The sequence below is a fragment of the Sturnus vulgaris genome, chromosome Z (assembly GCF_052056855.1).
Source record: "Sturnus vulgaris isolate bStuVul1 chromosome Z, bStuVul1.hap1, whole genome shotgun sequence".
In the NCBI taxonomy this organism is placed as follows: Eukaryota; Metazoa; Chordata; class Aves; order Passeriformes; family Sturnidae; genus Sturnus; species Sturnus vulgaris.
In genome coordinates this window covers 29,288,178-29,308,781 of record NC_142283.1, presented here as the reverse complement: position 1 = coordinate 29,308,781, position 20,604 = coordinate 29,288,178, and the positions used below count along the sequence as shown (strand labels likewise).

General features: G+C 36.4%; 1 long non-coding RNA gene across 2 annotated transcripts in view; it reads left to right on the top strand.

Annotated features, from left to right (window-relative positions):
• The window catches only part of LOC148219763 (uncharacterized), a 32,465-nt gene that overhangs the window by 9,073 nt on the left and 2,788 nt on the right, over nt 1–20,604 (top strand). The window contains exons 1-2 of one of the 2 annotated variants that reach the window (XR_015799689.1): nt 5,897–6,491; nt 17,065–17,235. This is a non-coding gene — a long non-coding RNA (uncharacterized LOC148219763). Of the gene's footprint in view, nt 1–5,896; nt 6,492–17,064; nt 17,236–20,604 lie in introns of those variants that run through there. The other variant, XR_015799690.1, reaches the window with a different exon arrangement.

Here is a 20,604-nt window from a genome sequence, read left to right as displayed (position 1 = left end):
CAAAGTAATAAAATAGGAAATAATAATAATGTAATGACATCATAAACCGTGTTACTTATGTGGAAATGAGTCTGTGGCTGCCTGGAGTCCCAGTGGTGGGAAGATGCTCCAATGTCCTGCAGCTGGAGACCTGGTTTTCTGGAGGTGTGGAAGATATTTGCAAGCAATGTTTTTCCTCTGCTCCCAACACTGTGTCAAAAGCAGAGACTCAGGTAAAAAATTGAACCCTTGAACCCTCCAAACCCACCCAAAAACAAACAAGCAAACAAAAACCCAAACAAGCAAAAAATATTAAATAGAAATGAAACAAACATCCTAATTCCTTTCCCCCAGATGGGAAAAAAAAAAAAAGTAAATTGTATAGCTCTTTTTATCCATTTTAGTTTTAAACAGTTTTCTGGAATAATTTAATTGAAACCTGTACTGGTTTGAAAGCAAAACCAGTGAGAGAATCCAAGTCAGAAATACAATTTAATACGAAAAAAAAAAAAATATAAAAAAATAAAATACATGCAGTAATACAAAAGAAAAACCACTGACAGTGTCAGGGTATAACCTTACACCCTGTTAGGGTGTTGGTTGCAATCTGATTAAATGGTGGAGTGACAGATGTGATTCAATTGAAGCAAGGGTCCTGTAGAAGGATGTAGTTTTCCTCTGAAGATCCAGTGATGACAAGGAAAGGTCCAGTTTTTCCTCTGGAATCCAGTGGAAAAAGGCTGCCTTGGTGTTCCAGATCTCAGTTTTTCTCTAAGTAGGAAAGGCTTGGTTCCTCCCCCTGGCTGGAGCATCTCCCAATGGGATGATGTCATTTTATCAGTCATTCAGTGGGACTCAATGGCCCATTAACAGACAGTATCTTCCTGGAGGAAGGATGGGTTGTGGAAAAGATAAAGAACACTGCCCCACCTGCTTTTAACAGATGGCCCATTAGCAGAGAATATCTCCCACACAGATAAGGATCACTGTCCCACTTGTTTTCAACAGATGGTGATGGAATACGTACTTTTGGTCACATTTTTACAGTGTGACCCAGGACAAAACCACAAGCAAGTACTTAGTAAGCAACATAGATTTACTGTTAATGGTGATGATTTTTGATTTAAAGGAAACACCTATTTTTCATTCATATTGATTACAGAAATCATCAATGCAATTCCTGTTTTTTGCCCTTCCCTTTACACGAACCTCTAAATTATATGCAGGACTTCTGATTATGGATGAAGCCTCCCCTGAAAGTTATATATACTGCATATATATATGTATACATATATACATACACACCATATTAGCTAAATAGCTCAAAGCTCTTGGACAAATTTGCAGAAGCTCCTGGCTTTGCCATCAGTTTTGTGTATAATTGTGTTTTCAGGTCTCACAATTCCCCTTCTTGTTTTAAAACCAGCTGCAGCTCATTATCTCTAAATTAGCACTATCATAGGTTTGGACTTAACTGATGTTGGGGAAGCTCGCTTGTGTGTCTGGCAGTGAGAATGTTTACTCAAATTCAATTCCTACACAGTGCAACTATTGAGTCTGGAAGCACTCTGTGAACTTCAGCTCCGTGAATTACAGGAAATCTTGATAAAACCTTCTTAATGGGTGTATCTCCAACCTTTCATGGGTAAGACCAGATTTTAGCTAATCTCGAATTGTCCTTAAAGCTTGCATCACCAAGAGCGATGTATTTCTACTTATATGATTGCCTTTCCTGTTAATATATATGATGATGTGAAATGAAGTGGCACCTGCCTACTTTATCATTTTTAACTAAACAGTCTGAGCTGAGGTTATTTTTTTAAGGGAAAGAGTTTCTAAAATTAAAACGTAGTTTTAAACTCTTAAACTTAGAGGTGTTTGGACTGAAACAACTGAGTTACAAAAGCAAAGATCAATACCAGAAATTATGTTCCTTTAGAATTAAAAAATGCAAGCTTTTTTTTTTTTTAGGGGGCTTTGTGACTGTTAATGCAATGACAAGGAAAGCTTAACTTTGCATTTACATTGCATGACATTTGTTCAGCTGAAAAAATATTAATTGCTTTAGACTAATGGTGGAAAAAATAAAGAGATCTAAAGTCAGGGTACTCAATTTCTCTCCAACATTTGAGAAAGTAGTCTGGTTTTAATATTTTTAAAAGTGTGTTGGAAATTACCATTTGAACATTTTGATTTTTTTGGTAGTAAAATCTTTCTATGTTTTCAAAGAAGCAGATGCATTTCATTAAACCCAGATTTCTTCAGTGATTTTTCTCCACAGATGTGTGCTAACCTGCCTCTGTAATGAATCAGACAGTCTTTGATATTGAAAGTCAGTTATTTCCAGATCCTTCTTTCAATTTGTTTTGCTTTATTTTCTCAGCCCAATTTTTCTCTTATCTCCAAACAGGAATGAAACTTCCTTTAATGGTCTGATTATTTTTATAGCACAAGATGACCCAACGTGTTGTTGTCCTTCCAGCTGCAACCCATCTCCACAGACTTTTCTATCCAAATGCATCTTTTCAGACTGTGGGTACCACACTGGATCTGAACACATGAGAGATGAATCTAGAGTTTCTCAGCAGAAAGGCTGTTGAATTTACCATATGGGTTTGACACAAGATTGGTTTTAAGGGGAGAAAAAGGAAGGAAGGAGAGACTATTTCAAAGTCCAGCAGGGAGAATGATAGAAGTTTGTCTTATCGGATCGTAGCTGGGAGAGAAGGCTGCAGGTAGAAGTGGAGAAGAGTAACAGTAGACAGCTATACAGGCCTAAACCAAGGGGGAAAAGGGCTTTATGCCTGACATTAAGCTGCTATAAACTCAGGTAAGAATGAGTTTCCTGCACAAGCAATGTGAGGGAGCTCTTGGTTTATTTTGTTTTATCCTTTCAGTTTCTTAGTATACTAGTTTCTTAGTATATAGCCTGTCCAAACTCAGACTAGGTATTGAGAAAAGGTCATCTCAAGGTGGAACCACACAGACATTATCAACTCTGGCTTGCAGCTGCAGAATATTTGTGCTGCACCTACACCAGTGGACACAGTTTATCTGGAGGAATAGATAGACTGAGTCTTGGCTCGCTTTCCTTTCCTTTGATTCAGCAGCTGGCAGCTGGAAATGGGAGACCATGGTACACTTGTGACCTGGTTTTTGCACTGTCCTTCAGGAACTTGATAGCAATCCAAAAAGCATTCCTCAGATCACAGGCTGTTGACACAGTACCTCAATATGAACTATGAACAGGCTGGCTTCATTCTATATTTACTGCTGCTGGCAGCCACTAGGAACAGTGCTGTGCTTGAAGCATTTCTAGCATGCTCAAAGCCAGCTCGTAAGCCCCAGAAAATGAATGTTACACAACAAATTTGATCTGATATAACTGGGCTTGGGGTATTGCCAGGTGATGCCCCTTGCATTGACCTACTGAATATTAGCCATGATGCTGTGGTTCTTGATTTTCAAAACTACATTTTGTGCTGGTTTTTTGCTAGTCTAACTCCCTGAGCTGCTTTACTGTAAGGACAACTGAGTACCAGCAGGAGAGAAAACAATGAGTCGGATGTTTTAGTGCAAAAGAGTGTGACGCTCATCACTGTCTTACTATGCCCCTAGAAATAATGAAGGGCAGAAAAAGTACAAGTAAGAGAAACCTGGTACATAGAGGGTAAGTTAAATATATATTTAAATGCCTTTCAGCAGAGCACAGAGCATCCCTTCTATGCAGAAAGGAAGGATACAATTCTATTGAAAGTTTTTATTCTTTATAAAGGAAATTAAGATTTCAGACCTCTGAAATGAGGGGGAAAAAAGCTGAAAATTGCTGATTCATTTTTCTTTGCTCCCTTCTTTCAATAATTCCAATAGGGTTATCATCATGCTTACCAAAGAAGCTAAAAATCCTGGAAGCATTGGAAAATGAACTCAAATTCAAATCAAATTCAAACATGTAAGTTTGCATCTTACATGACATAAACAGTATGTTTATACAAGCCATACAGTTGTACATTCATTATAAAGGTACAAATGTGCAAATTTCTTACCATATCTTCACTGATGAACTTTATGTATAGAAGATAGAAAGGCCGTGGTTTATCTTCTGTTCTGACTTCCCTTGAGCTGGGAAAAAAAAATCTGATTAATGCTGAAATGCATTTTGTATGGATTGTGATGGTTTTAACTTCCCCCCTCAGTTTACAAGATATGCTAGGCAAAAACAAAGGAAGGAAGAACAATAGCCTAAAGTGAATGAAGCCATGTGTCATGAACCTGTGGAAGGGACAGCGAGACAAGTCTTATTAAAGTTTTTCAGTGTGTAATAAGTAGAAAGCAAAGCACAGTAAAGAAACATTCAAACTAAGATTTATGCAATCGATTCAACTATATATTTCCCTTTTCTCTAGTAAGCTACCTTTATTACTGTGGCAATGCTGAGACCTCAGTCTGTTTCAAACCAAAAATCCTAGTTATTTCAAAGTCCTTGAGGATTCACCTTTTAGTTTCTCTGTCTTGGATACAAAAGGTTAATTTTTATATTTGTTAAGGCATTGATTAAATTTAAAGCCTGTGGTGTGACTCTTGAATTTAGAGGCAGCAATTCTGCTGTTGCATATTTGCTGGCATGAAGTCAGTGATCAGAAAGAGTAAATCATCCTTTCACAGAGTAAATGAACTAAGAGTATTAGAGGTGCTGCTCTGCACTTCTGTGAATGCATGTCTGTATTATATGAGACACATCACCCACTTCCACTATAATAGCTTAAGAATCCTGTAAAAAACACAGCCTCTGAATAAATAGTAGATCTTTAAAGAAATGGGAAATGGGAACCAGAGGAGAAGGTTTGAGCAGTGCTGGTGGAACAGCAGTCCGAGGTCAGCAGGAGCTTTCATAAAGAAAAACTCATAAACAAGCTGGTGAGTCAAACTCATTTCCTTGACTAACAGGAAACAGGATTGCTGTGTTCATAAACACAGCAATCACTTAGTGCTCTCCAAACCAACTGTGAACTGTGTTCGCCAGTTTATGTAGCACAGAAACGGAGAGGAAGGCAGTTGTTTCCAGAAACTCTTTTGGAAACACTGCTAAAAAGAGGCTCTTTCAGAAAATATAATGGTAGTTAGATTTTTGGTAACAGGGGAGACATTTTATTATGACTCAGCTTGATAATATTGCCTTATTTCTGACCTACTCTTTGCTGAACTGGTACATTTTTCATGTTTACTCTATGTGTTATGTCATGGTGGCTTAATGTCCTTCTTAATGTGTTTTAAAAGTTAGTGTGCAAGATCAACCTAATAAAAGATCCAGTCTCATAAAATTCACTGTCTTTCTAGTGAGGCAGCAAGGTCCCTTAAATCCTCTTTACTTCAGTGGAAATTCAGATAGATCAGATTTGTAAGGGAGGGAAAGACCTCACTAATGCAAATACTTTACCATTTAAATTCAGTATTTATTATATTTTATCAGCCTTTCCAAAATGTTATGAACCAGATGATCAAATACTAATTGTATTCTGTATTCAGTTACAACTTTATTCCAAAGGCTAGATTTTAAATATTTTAATTCACAAAAAGTTGATAATGTCTTTAGTCTGATTCATAAATGTTCTGCCCTTGGTCCTCAATGCAACTGACGACCAGCTGCATACCATGAATTCACTTCCATGGACATTTTATGCCTGCAGTCATGTAAGAGGCGTAGGTGACAATCAGAAAATGCAAAGAATGCACTGAGGTCCAAAGTCCCACCTGCAGCTGCCCACAGTGGTGGATTAATTTAGTTTACACACATCCTCCTTTAGATCTCCGTGGGGCATGGTCTGCAAAAAAATTCCTGCATTGTTCTGCAGCCCCGTTCTTTGTGTTACATTGTTCATGGTGTTGACACCAAAAAGGTATTGAAACATCACAATATGCTACTGATCCTAAGGGTTTGTTAAATACACCATAAATCGTGAAGGGGAGAATGTGTTTGTCTCCTTATCTCCCTGAGCTTAGCTTGCTCCTGTTCAGATTTAGCCAGTGGAAGGCCAGGATCCCATGCAAGTACTTTGTTTATGTTTCTTTGTTTCTTGTTTCTCTGTTTCTTGAAGACTCAGACTGAACCCTTTCTCAAGAATGTGCTGTTGCACTTGCCATCACTTAGCCCATGTAGGCAGAGAGAGGAGGTGGGGACATGTCCTGACAGTGATTCCTCTCGCTTTCCAGGGCTGGTGAAAAGCAATGGAGAGCTTCCTCCTTCTCCATTTCTGTGAGCTGGTGGCAGAACCTGATGGAGCAAGTCTTGAATCATCACAGTACAGTGAAAGCTGTCCATCGTCCATAATAAATGCCTTTCACTCTGCTCTACTATCCCACTCTGCAGGCAGAGTTCACGTTGTCAAGATTTTGGAGCATGTGCTAGCCTTTAAATATTAGAATGGTTGGTTGACACTAAGTTTTTTCAGTGAAAATAGACAGCAACTCTCTCCATCATGGTCACTGGGGAGTGAAAAGATTTCTTCTGCTAGGTAAGTATTAAAATTTACCAAGATGAAAATGGAAAAACCCTACTTTTTTCTCAAAGTACACCCTGTTGTTTTGTTTTTGTTTTTGTTTTTTTTCAGAAACCTGTGCAGTATAACTCGTGCACTGAAGGGTTACTTGCTGCTATTTCTATGACATTAACTCATCCTACATAACAAGGGCTGCTTCTTGCATTCCTGTCCTTTTCCCCTCCCAGCTCCTTGTGTACCACTTGCTACTTATCCTGAATTCCAACAGCAAATCTCACATTTCTTCCAAAATTCTAATCCATGTTATTTACTTCTTCAATGGCAGGTCTTTATTTTAGGTCTTTCCTTTCTACCACTCCAGAATTTTTATATATTTCTGGTTTTGCTACTTTCCCTTTTACCCTTATGCTTCCACTTCTTACCACTCTTGCTCATTTCTTTCTTTCTCCTTTCATTCTCTCAGAATGTTAATGCTTTCAGAAGTGTATTAGAAAGTTGAGAGCTGAAATGGAGCAATTTCACTGGGAAAAATATCAAAGGCTGCTAAAATTTGAAGTTTAGATGATCACATTCCAGTAAACTCTCCACCCTGCTGTGTTTCTGTTTTCCCCAATGCTAGTTTCCCCAAGCAGAGTTTTGCCCTTCTATTTTCCTTGAAACTTCAGAACTGATTGAGTACATGTGACATTCATAAGCTGTTGTGTAACAGTCCAAAGGAGCAGTATCTTAAGGCTGAGAACAAGACCTTGCAAGCTCAGTCATCAACACCAAGAAGCTGACCTGGAGAAGAAAATTTTCTCAGTTGGGAGAAGATCCTGAAGACCCAGAAGCATCCTTATCCTTAAGGGTCAGGGGGCTGAGTGGAACAGGACAAAAAGTATTCTCTCATGTAGAGAACAAGCTGCCTATAGGCCCAGAGCTTTGAAGCAAAAACTCCAAAAATACAAAACACTCAAACTCTGAAATGCTGGAAATGAGATGGTTTGTGATCAGTTGTTTTTTGTTTGTTTTTTTGCTGGTTGTTTTTTTTTTCCCCAGTCATGAGTGTATCTAAGTGAATGCAAACTGAGGAAGTGAAAGATAACTAAAAAATGAATTTGTTGGCAAACTGCTATGAATTTTCATGCAATATTTTGCTATAGTGTAGTTATGTCACCTGGAAAATTATAATGACTGCAATTATTCTGGAGATATGTTTGGCAGAGAAACTTGGAATGGAAACACAATAAAGTTAATATTCTTCTTGATATGAAGTGAATGAATTCATATGCTGAGTGAGGTTGTAGATATAGCCTTATTATACCTGGTAGGTTCAACTCTGTGCTGTTATCTAGGATAAATTTAGGAAAACATTTAGGATCTTCTGTGGAAACAGAGAGCTAAAACAGTGTGCACCACTGCTGAAAGGAGACGCACAGCAAGATAAAAGTTAAACCCTTACATCCCCATGAGATTTCCTTGACATCAGGTAGTAAACGCAAGGGCTGGAGTAATAATTGGCGGGAGTATGGGAGGGAGAAACATTATAAAATTCTGCTGACGAAGAAGTGTCAAGTCATCTCAGAAACTACAGGAGAAACCCTGTTTAAACATAAAGAAAAACTCAAAATTCATTGTAATTAAAGTGCTGGACTAGCTGAACAGGATCATGCAGAAATGAGTTTCTTAAAACTTAAAATAGAGATGATTTATATATATTCCATGAGTAAGAATTTGTAATAATGTTGAGAGTGTAACAGGTTGCTACTATAGAATACATCCTACAGGAAATATTGAACTCTCTTTCAGGTAACACAGTCCTCACATTTACATTAGGCTTTCCACATCCGTTTCATATCCAATTTATGTCAACAGTAATTGAAATCGGTTACCATCTGGGTTTTGGGTGGGCTGCACTGAATGAGTTATCAAGAAAAAACTAGCTTCTAGCATGAATTAAACTTCATTCAAAGTCCTCTGGTGCCTTCTGTGAGCTGAGTGGAGAAGATGAAGAGCCTTGACTGGTACAGAATTGGAAATTAAGGAACCAAATTCTACAGAGGTAATGAAAAATGTTAGCTTCAATCTGGAGAATTATGGGTTAAGATATAGGGCCTTCTGTATCTATCTATATCTATATCTATATCTATATCTATATCTATATCTATATCTATATCTATATCTATATCTATATCTATATCTATATCTATATCTATATCTATATCTATATCTATATCTATATCTATATCTAATCTATATCTATATCTATATATTTGCTTATTATACAGAAACTTTGAATAAGCACCTACATGTCCACAAGTCTTTTACTTTGGAAAATCTATTTCTTTTCATCTGTATCTAATGCAAAATGTAGTTTAACCATAACATTTCTAAATTTATAAGAAAGAAATTACTAAACAAATGAAAGAGCTGGAACAGATGTTAATGTTCTCTCTCTAGGGAGGTTAAATGTAAATTCACTGTAGGAGACCAAGCTCAGTAATTGGACTGCCGAACAAATTAGATTCCCAGTGTGAGCTGTGATATGTACAAATACTTCATTTTTACACAATAGCTTCTTTATCACTGAAATCTCTATACTATGAAACAATAACATTTTTTGTAATATTAATGGTTTCTGTTGAGGAAATAAAACATCATAATATGAATCTTTCATTAAAAAATTCAGTGTTACAACCTTTGGCTTGGGTGTTACATCAGTCGGTAAATCAGGTACAGACATAGCATGGGCTTGTTTTCATAACCCAATTTTGCTTTTGGAGATGTTAATAGGATGTTTGTTACTGGCAATACTAAGGAGTGGGTACAGACCAAAGGAGCAGTTATCAAAGGCTGTATAAATGGGGAAAAGTACCCATGTAGGTCTACAATATTGACTGAGGGAGAACAGAATTTGACTTGGGACCTGCAGAGGCCCTTTCCAAGCTATATTCATGTTTCTGTGACTATTTATATTTCATTACCAGAGACCTCATCTTTTGAAGTACCTATTGTATAAATGACCCTCTTTAATCTGAGTAATCTTAGTCTTCATATTTTAATTTTTTTTTTTAAATATCAGAGTTTTCAGACCAGGGAATAATGAATGCAGTACAAAAAAAATGCCTCACCAACAGAATTCTCTTTGGTTTCTTGATTGAACTGGTAGCTCCATAGATAAGTTATTTTAATAAATTTACTAATGTCTTTATACCACTATGGGAAAAAAAGTAATGTTTTTGAGTATCTGAACAGTCCATAGAGACTAATAAAGACAGCAGGACTTAGATGGAAAAGCTGGAAAAATACTTATCTTTTAGAAAGGCCATCATTAAAACAGAGCATTCAATGACCATTCAAGTGCTAATTAATCAGCATAAATATTCATACATTCTTCATCCTTGAAAAACCACCCTCTTCTGGGAAGTGCAGCTTTAATAATGTTTTATATCACAACTTCATGATATCATCACAAAATTTTGGCCTAGGAAGTGGCATGTGCAGCTTATAGCTTGTTTTATTTTGTGAGAGCTTTGTGAGGTTTCTTGTTAGGGTGTTCATAACTGTGGTAATTCCCCTTAAGAGCTAGCAATGGAGCTGTGGGTAAATATTCCAACTGCGATGTATGTCATGTCCTTGAAATGCAGCCATCCTCTTTCAGGGACAAGGAGGGAAATTTTCCTTCAACTCTGAGTGCTCTGTATCAGTACCACTTAGTCATAGATCCACTGTGTTCTTCAGGTATTTTGGCTTCCAAATGAATTACAAAAGGATAAAAAACAGGAGAAACCTCCTGAGAAAATAGGATGAAAGTATAATTAAATTGGTACTAATAGTGTTTAGTGCTTAGCTTTAGATGGCTTAACATTCCATCTTTATTTGTGTATGTGCCCAGATTGAGAGCTAGAGAAAGATGATAGTTGCTTCCTTGTTTCAAAGTGCCACTTTCTACAGCCTTTCCCCAATGTCTTTCAGGTTTATTGCCCTCATCAGGACAGGAGACGAGTGAGTTTAGAATCAGAGAGCTGTTACTCTTCTGTGGGCCAGAAACTGCAGGACTGGTTGTTTGGGTGTTCAAGTTAATATGTCTACCAAGGATAAGCACAGGATAAAAGAAAATGAAGAACAACTGACAAAGGCTGAACAAAATTCTCCACCCTTCAGAGAATATTTTCTTAGGCTTTTTAAGTTCTCAGCAGTCCTAAGTTCCACTTAATATGGATTAAGTTCCATTTAAAATAGATAGTATATATATTTTGAAGTCAAAGCAAACATTGAAGAACAAATTGTGAAATCTCATTTGGCAGAGGGGCGTTGGCTTTTCTCTCAGCCTCAGGAGGTTTCATAACATCTGAAGATATCATCATGAGTGTGAGAAAGCTGACATTTTAGAAAGAGTCTAAGAATGGAGAAATTATTAACCATTAAATATCAGGGAGTGCACAAGTGATCAGAAATGATCACAGGATGCTTAAGAAAGTAATGATCATTAATGACTTTAAATATATATCTCTTGTAATGTATCTTGTATCTTGTAAAAAGACATTCTCTTTATGCTCCCCATATGCTTCCCATGTTGGAGAGACCCCAAATACTCACTTATTTCAAGACTTCTGGAGATTCCACTGGCTGGGGTCTTACTTGGTGTATTTGGAAAGTTACCTATAAGCATAAAAAGGAAGATATATATAGATGGCTTAGTATGTGAAATAGCAATAATTTTCTGAGTATCAGAGGTGCATTTTTCATACTGAATTTCATGTAGCATTTTGTCATTCTGTGTGTGTAATACCAAGAGACCCTACTGTAGAAGTTAGTAACTGACTTTATTCTGACTCTTCCGAGTAGTTTTGTGTTATCAGAGGTTGCTGTTACACCAGCAATATATGTTATATATATATAATATGTAATATATAATACGTATATATAATATATAATATGTAATATATGTTATACCATCAATTCTTTTATTGAAATTGTTTATGAGTATATTGAACAACAGAGATCTTGCTGATAACTCTTATTATGAAAAAGTTCTTTATTCTTTAGTGCACATGACATTTGACACTGTTTCTGATATAAAACTGAATACCACATAAAACACACTTTTCTGGCTTTTTCTAAAATGCAGACACATGTATATATGTATTTCTTATTATATTTTTAAGCATATATTATTTGTGAATATATTCAAATATAGATTTGTGCATCCAAAACTGTTTTAAAGAAAAGTATTTGAATTTTTTTGATTGACATGTTTATACTATGCTGCACTATAAAAGAAAGAGTTGTAATAACTTCATTATGAAGTCTATACATCTAGAAAATTATCTCCTCATGCTGACACCATATAAAAATTAAGGCAGTGTTGTTTAATTTGATTGTGTAAAGGTATTCTTCTGGACTATTAGAATATTTTTGCCAATGTTTTATCTTTTATTGTCTTTAGAAAATGAACACAGTTTGTCAATTAGCTTCAAAGCAGATCAGACTGAATCCAGGAACTAGCAGATCTTCTCATGAGATTCTGATATGCTTTGAAATGGCTGACTAACTGAGGTTATATGCTGCAAAGTTTACATGTTTAATTTTATTTGTAACAGGAATTCAAGGGTAAAAAAAATCCACAAAGTTTTCATGTGACTGACTTAGAAACTACCACACATTTATGTGGACGTGCAACTTTTCATGTTGGATTTTTTTTTCCTGTTTTTAGTTTTACCAGTAGAAATTTTATTTGGGATGAGGAAAGCAAAAGCTTTCCTCTCTTCTGGGACTTCCAGTCTTAAATCTGTAGCAGAAAATAAGACATGCTGCACACCTTAGACCTTCAGCAGATGTGCTGTCATTTGAAAATCTTGGACACGTAATTTTTTTCTGGGTTTTAAAAATAGTTTTCCATTAATTAGGTGAAATGATGTGATCATGATAGCGCTTCCAAAATGCTATGCTTAGGTTGATAGTGCAGTTAAAATAATTATGATTGGACTAAAGTTGTGCTATTTTTATATTTCATTTAAATGCATTCAGCTATGTTTTAATTCTCTACATTGAGAGAAAAGTGAACTTAATAACTGAAAGAAAACAGGAACCTTCTACATGAGTAACTCCTGTAGCCAACACATTTCTCTATTTCTAAAGATGCCTTTTATCAAGGATTCTGTTATCTATTAAACAAAAGTCACTTTATCTCCTTTAATAACCTCATTGACTGCTGTGTGACTATTTAGATCTGATTACATATAGTCAGGGCTAGGAAGTGTAAACTGTATCATGTATGGCCTTGTTCTTTTCAATCTCTTTACTCATTTTCTTCTGTCAGTATGTCCCTCTGGATCCCTATGACTTGCAGACATTGAGACTTGTCATCTTCTTTGGAAGACCACTAGAGAATACAAAATTGCTACAGGATATAGTCTTATGATTCATTCACTACATGCTCTCTCCCTTCTGAGTAACAACTGAATCATAGCAGATGGGTGGAAAAGACTGCTTGTCAAAAAACTGTGAGGCTATGTTTAGTGCTGTCTTTGTATCCTAACTTTGTATTCTCCCATTCTAAGTTGTGTCACACCCTCAAACAGTATTCGTGGGCCTGTAGATAAAATTGGTCTGTTTTGTCATTCATGTCAGCTATTATAGAAAGGAAATAATTGATTTATGATAAAGTTTATTTAAGTGAAATTAAATGATCTCTCAAGGTTTGCAGATGTATGTCGAAATTTCTAAAATCCAGAGCTATTTTCTGAGGGATGATAGGTCACACCATGAGTCAGTGATAATCAGAGATTTCTTGTGGAGCTTTTCCTCCATGTCTTTAATTTTTCTATCCATCCCTGATATACCATTCAAGAGAGATCTGTACCACATTATGACATTTCTTACACCTTATCTAAGACACTGGCTATCTGGCTATGTAAATGGATTTTTCTGAAAGTTTTAGGAAGTTTTTGAATTACAGGTAATTTCCATTGTTTCTATTTTGTACATCTCTTAATCTGTAAGAGTCTATGATAGTAATGAAAGTGATAGAGAATGAAATATTAGTTTTTTTATGCTAATATAGGAATCATTCTACAGTTGAGAAAGCTGCTGACTGAAGATTTGTGATGGTGGTAGTGGTTAGATTTTTGTAACATAAAGATGTTCTAGATAAGATGAAATGAAATGCTATTCCAGACTTTTTATTAGCTGTAGCATATAGATCAGTAAAAAATAAGATTCAGATTTCCCGGCTTAACTTAGGATTTCTGCACTTCTGTTCGTGTGTATCTTTTGGGAATGAATAATACAGTCATTGTTTTTTAAGGTGTTTTAAGTATTCTTCACCCTCTCAGCATCTTTGGGAACTAACTACAGTGTGTTCCCCAGCATGTATGAGTCTATGTAATATAAAATTGCTATTAGATTGTAGGTTTTATAAACCACACTTTTTGAAATCTTTTTGTGTTGTGTGTGAATTTTCTCTCGTAAGAGCTGATTGATAGCCATTGAGTGGCTGTTTCTAAACATAAAATGAAGACTTTTTTTGTTTGATTTTTTCCCCCTGAGCTTCTCTGTTTATAGACTGTACATCCCATGTTTTTAAAACTTGCTATCCGAAGCTTTTTACACAGTAAATAGCTGCAGATACTACTTTCCTCCAAATTTAAGAAAACTTTCTCTTCCCTTTTCTCTGTATTGTTTCTTCAATTTCCAATTCCTCCCATTTGCTGAATAATACAAAAGTGAACTGGAGAATGGTTATTTTACTTCCTCATTTGTGTATTGGGGTAATTAATGGCGTAGTTTGTAGTCCCAATACTGAGATGGTACTGACAAATTCTTTGGGTGGTAATGACATGTTCTTTTAAATTGCCATCTTAAGAGCAAGGGCCAAATCCTGATGCAGTAGCTCAGATTTTATTCTGCCTTATAATTACTGAGTATGTTCATGAAGGCTTTCATGATCAGAGAGACACGAAAACTGAAAACAAGTTATTTGCTCACAAGATAATACATATGAAGATGAAGAAAAAGAGCTGGAAGATTAATTTCTCTCCCTGTCACATTATTTCTGCCTTCTGCTCTGTATCTCCTCACCTGCAGTGTTTTTTGCTCAGCTCCCTGAACTCCTCATCATGTCTTCCCTTACCATGAAAATGGATCTAAAATAAGTAAACCGTCATGTTTTTCCCCACACCTTTCTTTTGTTCATTGCCTGCACACTGATCTTGCAGATATATTTCCCCTTCTCTGTATGGCTCAGAGTATAATGGGGAGAAAGGAGCACCAACATGCACAACATCAGAAGCCATTGCTGGAGTTGCTGGCAATGACCACCCTTACTTTTTTTTTGTTTGATTCACAAAAAAAGAGGGGGTATGAAATTATGAATCTACAGATACTTTTGCACAAAATGAATGTCTGGTTTTGCATTTGTGTTATCTTTAAAGGAAAAATCCTTCTGCGAAGGTTATAAGATAGTGTGCAATTTATTTACTTAAGAGATAAGGAATTTTATTACTTACAAGGTTATTTATGACATAAGCAAAGACAAACAGAAGGATGAAAGGAAAGATAGCCTTTGTTATGGATACTCAAGAGAAAATGTTCATAAACTAGGAGTTTAGGAAGTGCCAAGTGGATTACTTTTCCCATTTTCATTTCTAGAAGTGGAGTTAGAGGTTCATTAATGTATGAAGCTAAGACCAGCATATGCTACACTATCTTTTGTCGATCATCTGAGAAAATTAATGACAACTAAGAGTATTGATTCAGTATTCTAGGCAAGTTGCACAGCCTTAATAATGAACTCATGACGGGATAAATCACTGATTTGTTTTCTCCCAGCTGCATGTCCTGAATTTGTACAAGAACAGAGTCTTGCTGGACTGGGACAGGGTAGAGCCAGGAACACGTAGGTCAAAAGAAAGACCAGAATGTACGTTCTGACACTGCACTAGGACATGAGTTTCTTGGAAAGCAGTGAGCTAAGTACAATTTTGGTAAGATTCCAGCATACAGCTCAGGGTGCAGCTGATGATATTTTTTTGTCCTTTCTTTGAAACTTGAGGTTTTTTAGGTTTTTTTTTAGCTTTCAAGCTTTTCTCACAAAAAAGGTGGTTAGAAAGTTACTGCAGACGAAACTCCAAAACTACTGTGGGAGTCATGTTGCCTTACTCCAGGGACTGGAGCTTTTCTGGAAGTACTAGAAAGCACATGGTGAAATCACACCCTTGAGCACCACTTAATAAAGAAAGAGGAATAACCTCTCAGTGGGAGACCCTGGAGCAGGGTTAACATACAGCTGCCTCCACCATCATATAGTTGAAATCTTGTCTGGTGCATTCTATTTATCCTCTTTATCCCTTTAGTTTCCTTCACACCTTTCTTCATCAAATACTGAGTTATTTGCTCTGTTGTTTTTTTCACCATGCGTTTGTGCAACAGAGAGGTTAGAGCAGCATTGGAAGGCAAGGGGAGCTTGCTACACACTGTCAGATAAAAATTGGTACGAATGCTGGCAAAGGCAAAAATCTTACTGATATTTGAGTTTTTCACAGGTAGGACAATTTCTCTTAGGAGAGATTGTGCTTCTTCAGAAAGAGATAGCCAGTGGATGACCCAGCTCTGTGCAGCTATAGTGGCATTGTCCCCAGGTGTTTGTAAATCATCTCAATGTAGGATGCTGGTGACCCATTAAAGCAATTTGGAATGAAGAATGACAATCTTCTTTATATTAATTAAAACTCCGTTGGTATTGCTAAGGACCCAAGCTGAAGCTGCTAGTGCAGACCACCTCTGCTATTTTCTGCAAAAAATGAGCAATGCCAGGTTTAGGGGCAGTTGAAAGAGAAAATTGGCTTAGGTTTAAATAGGAAAGGCAAAACAAGCAAATATGAATTATTTTCCACTTGCTACTATTTTCTGAGAAAATCAACACCAGTGACAAATATAATTACTTTTTTATTTTATATGGAAAGGAAGATAACAGTAAAAGATTACAAAAATATTATAGAAGAAAACAATATAAGACTAGCCCAGCTTTTTTTATTTTCTCATTTAAAAAATTCAGTATTGTCAACTCTAGCCATTTTTAAAAAAATTACTAGAAGATTTTCTCAAAAGGAATAAGTTTGAAGGTGATATATATGCATGTGTCTATTAATGTGACTATCAGGCTTGTGATATCAGATTCATCCCAGTTATTTTTTCAAATCTTCTTCAACAATGTACTGGCTGTTGACTTATTTTTATTTCAGTGGAGATTCTCTTGTTATTGGATAACTTAAGGAAAGAGGTCTCTAATGTTTAGATATGAATGCAATCAAAAATCAAATCTCAGAATAGTGTTCTGTGCAATGATAACAAGATAGTAATTTAAATTAGAATTTTATATATTTTGTGTTTCGAGTTTGGGTTCTTTTGTCTGGTTGTTTGGTTGGTTTTGAAATTTTTATTTCATTTTAGGTTTGTTTTTTGTTTTTTTAGTTTCAATCTACTTTTAACTTGTTTTTAGTAAAGTGTACATACACATAAGGTCTATCTGTTTTACATTCTTATATCTAAGACAAAAAAATCCCCACACTTGTCTTCCAGCTGAGAAGTTGTCTCTTCTTCTGTGCAGCAAAGTCCAGCCTGGAACTCGTGCCACGCTGCTCCCATCAGCAGCTCAGTCATGTCTGGAGCACTGACCTATTTGCCTGGCAGACTGCTAAGAGTTACAGCAACTATTTCTGATTACTCCTCCAAGCAGTAGAATGAATTTGTGGTGCTCCACTTCCTCACCAACTGCAAGGTAAGAATAAGACCAGTCTTATTATCTTTCAAGGCTCAAGAGGGTATGATAATGAATTCTTTGCCCTGTGCTTGTACAGTGCCCTGTTGCAATCATATTTAGTTTGTCCTGCTGCTTTTCCTTAAGAAAATAGTACAGCCGATGAAAGAGGAGCTCCTGCTTAATGGCAGTGATGCTGTCAAGTTTTTAAAATGTTGTTGCTCTGTGCTGGTGTTACTGAGAGCTGTGGGAATTTCAGTCTTGTGTGATATCAAGACAATTGCTATAAACAGCTGCTCTCAATCACCCAGGCAGTGAAGGGATATGTCAGGACAGACTTAAAAAGAATCAGAAATACAAGGAAAAAAAAAGTAATATCATCATCAATAATAATAATATAATGGGGGAGGGGGCTGGGGAAGGGAAACCCTGCATTGGTTACAGAAACAACGACTCAGCTTCTGTTCAATAAACCTTCTGTTCAAGCTCATTACACAACACGTTTGGAAAGGGTTTTTGTACTTCTTGCCTGGCTTCTCCACTCTGATTTCCTGTTTACAGTAGGCTAGGAAAAAAATCTTGTCAGAATAGCTGGAGAGCTGGAGCTAGAGAGCTGGAGCTGGGCTGAAGGGGAGCTCCTGCCAGAGCAAGTTTTGCAGGATTTAGATCCAGAGATGTCCTGGCATTGTCCCAGTCTTTAATAATACCCACAATAGTTTCGTTCCAGCACCAGTTGTATGTTCTGGTATGCACACACCAGCTGTGTTCCTGCTCCTCCAGTCAAAGTGTTTTCCCAGACAGAATACTTCATAAAACAAAAATAGGCTTATACCATTTACAAGGCCTATTATTTCTAACACACCTTTTTGTTTACCAATAATTTCCTTATTCCTAAATTAAATTCATCAAAACTGTTAATTTAATAATGTAGCTTTTAGAAACTTTTCAAACATATGGACTGAATATGTGCAAAGGAAAAAGAAGTGAGAAAATAAAAAGTGCAGGTTTGCTTTGCAATTTATTTAGCAAAAATTACCAGTAGCCGCTATACCATTAGAAAGCACATAATAAAATAAAGGAAAATGTGAATCTGTCAAGTTTACCTTCAAAATTTCCTTTACACATATCAAAGAAGTTGAAATGGTTAATAGCTATAAGAACCTCTGCAATAATAAATGAATCCATCAATTTGATTTCCACTGTTTATCCTAGTGACATGTACACATATAAACCCAGGAAACCAGGAAATTTAACATGCAGTCTTTTAATCTGACTTCTAAATCCTATGTTCTACCAGGTTAGCTTCAATGGGCATTTAAAAAATAAACCTCTACATAAAATAAAATGTAGAAAAAATTATTTTGTAAAGAAATAAGTTTTAGTTTTAAGCCTTCAGAGTGTTGTTTATAAAATTCATAAATGGAAGAAGAACCAAAGCATTTTAAATATAGAAAATAAATTGATGGTGTCTTTTTTTTATTTGCTTGAAAAACATCTTGTTTTGTAATCTTAAAATGAAATCTTGTTTTTTTTCCTGTCAAGTTACTTCATGTAGTGCTTTAGGCTAGAATAGCTGGAATGTGTTGCTGATTATAGCAATTTCCTGGTCTTCCATTATTTAAAAAGAAGCACAAGGACTTGAAAAATTTTATCAAAGGAAATAATTTGGGTAGCTCTCTCCTAGCAAAGAATCCCTTCCCCAAGTGCTCCTTGTGTGTTTCATTCACATGAAACTTCATTCAAATCCAGAATTATCTGAGGCTTTTCTTAACATGTTATGGTCATGCTATAAGATGTGGGAGATGGAAAGTATGTGGAATATATTGCTATTTAAAGCTTGCATAGCTTTGGAAGACTACTGAAGACTATTGAGATCATAGTGAAAAAAGTAGAGAAGGTGAAGGAGAGAAAGTGTTCTTCAAAATTCTTAATATATTATTATGAAGAGAAGAACCATCACCAAGATGATTTTCAAATACCAAGTCTCCTGCATGCTAAGACTCTCATGCCAGAAGAATTACTCTGGATTCACAAACAAAAATATATGCTTAGTAGAAATGATTGACATGAAACTTTTGGTAGCTGTTTGAGGTAGCTTATGTCTGCAGCAGTTAGATTGGATAATGACATTTAAACTACATCTGGCTAGAAGTACTGCTTATACTCTTCAAAGACACTGGTCACCTCGAGCAAACCCAGAGAGCAAATTAGGGATTTTGTGTTCTAACTTGACCCTATTTGTGCATATTTATTAACTCCAATGCACACGGAATACTCTCAGTAAGAGAAACTCTAAGGCAATTTTTTTGTTGTTGAAAAGCAGGTTTCCAATGGATAGCAGAAATATTGCTTAGTTCTTAGCTTCTCCTTTACCACAAGAATGAATCAAAGGAGAAGATGGGCACCAATGCGTCTCTACTAAATGGAAGACTACAACTATAGTTTTTGCTAGGTTAAAAAGATGAAGTCATATTTGTCATAAGAGTTAACCATAGATAAACTTTCCTCATGCAGGCATTAGGAGGTATTAGGATGGAGCTTTGAAATGTTTGTCACTGTCATTCATGAATGGGCAGTATACACTCCACTCATGGCTCCAAAGAGAAAGGCAGAAAATGTAGTATTAAGAACATTACAGTGTCCTTGCAAAAGGTTTAGTTGCCATCTGTTCTATGACCACTGTTTTGGTAACTCAACAGGAAATTGCAGCACTTTGAGAAAACAGTATATGAACAAAGGACATACTGGAGACTGGCTTTCCTTGGTCCAGCACCCTTCTCTTAAGTAAATGTTTGAGGTGCGTTTCTGTGCACAGCAGTGTCTGAGGCTTGCAGGAAAATTGGGGTTCAGATAATGTGTCTTCAAAGCAGCAGTCCTCGGTGTTGCCTATGCCTTAGCTGCATTAAATGACCTACTTTTCTCCATACCAGTGCTAAGCTGGGGATGGTGGACACCACTGGTGCCCTTCCAGAGTGACAGGACAAATAGCTCATTGGTGAGAGCATCAGTTGCTTTAGAGAGCAATGGAAATTAGAGCAGTGTCTATTAGGAGATGATGTGGGTGTCAGAAAACTGAGCATAGGCTGTCTGGCAAGACTTTTTGCTTTCTGGAACACACAGGGACTTACAGGACAAAACTGTATATAGCATATTTTTCAGTAATCACAAGGCATATTCTGCTTTAAAAAAACCAAGTTTTCCTAATGTTACCTAATATGTTACAAATGAATTTAAGAAGTTCTCTGAACCCGTCAGAGTCTGTGCAGAATGAATCTGTGGGCTCAATGACATAACCAGTGTGCTGTCAGCCTGCCATCTATTAGACATGCATAACAGTCATGAGTGAACTGGTTGTACCATGCTGGGTCTGTGAAGATGCAAACCCAATGG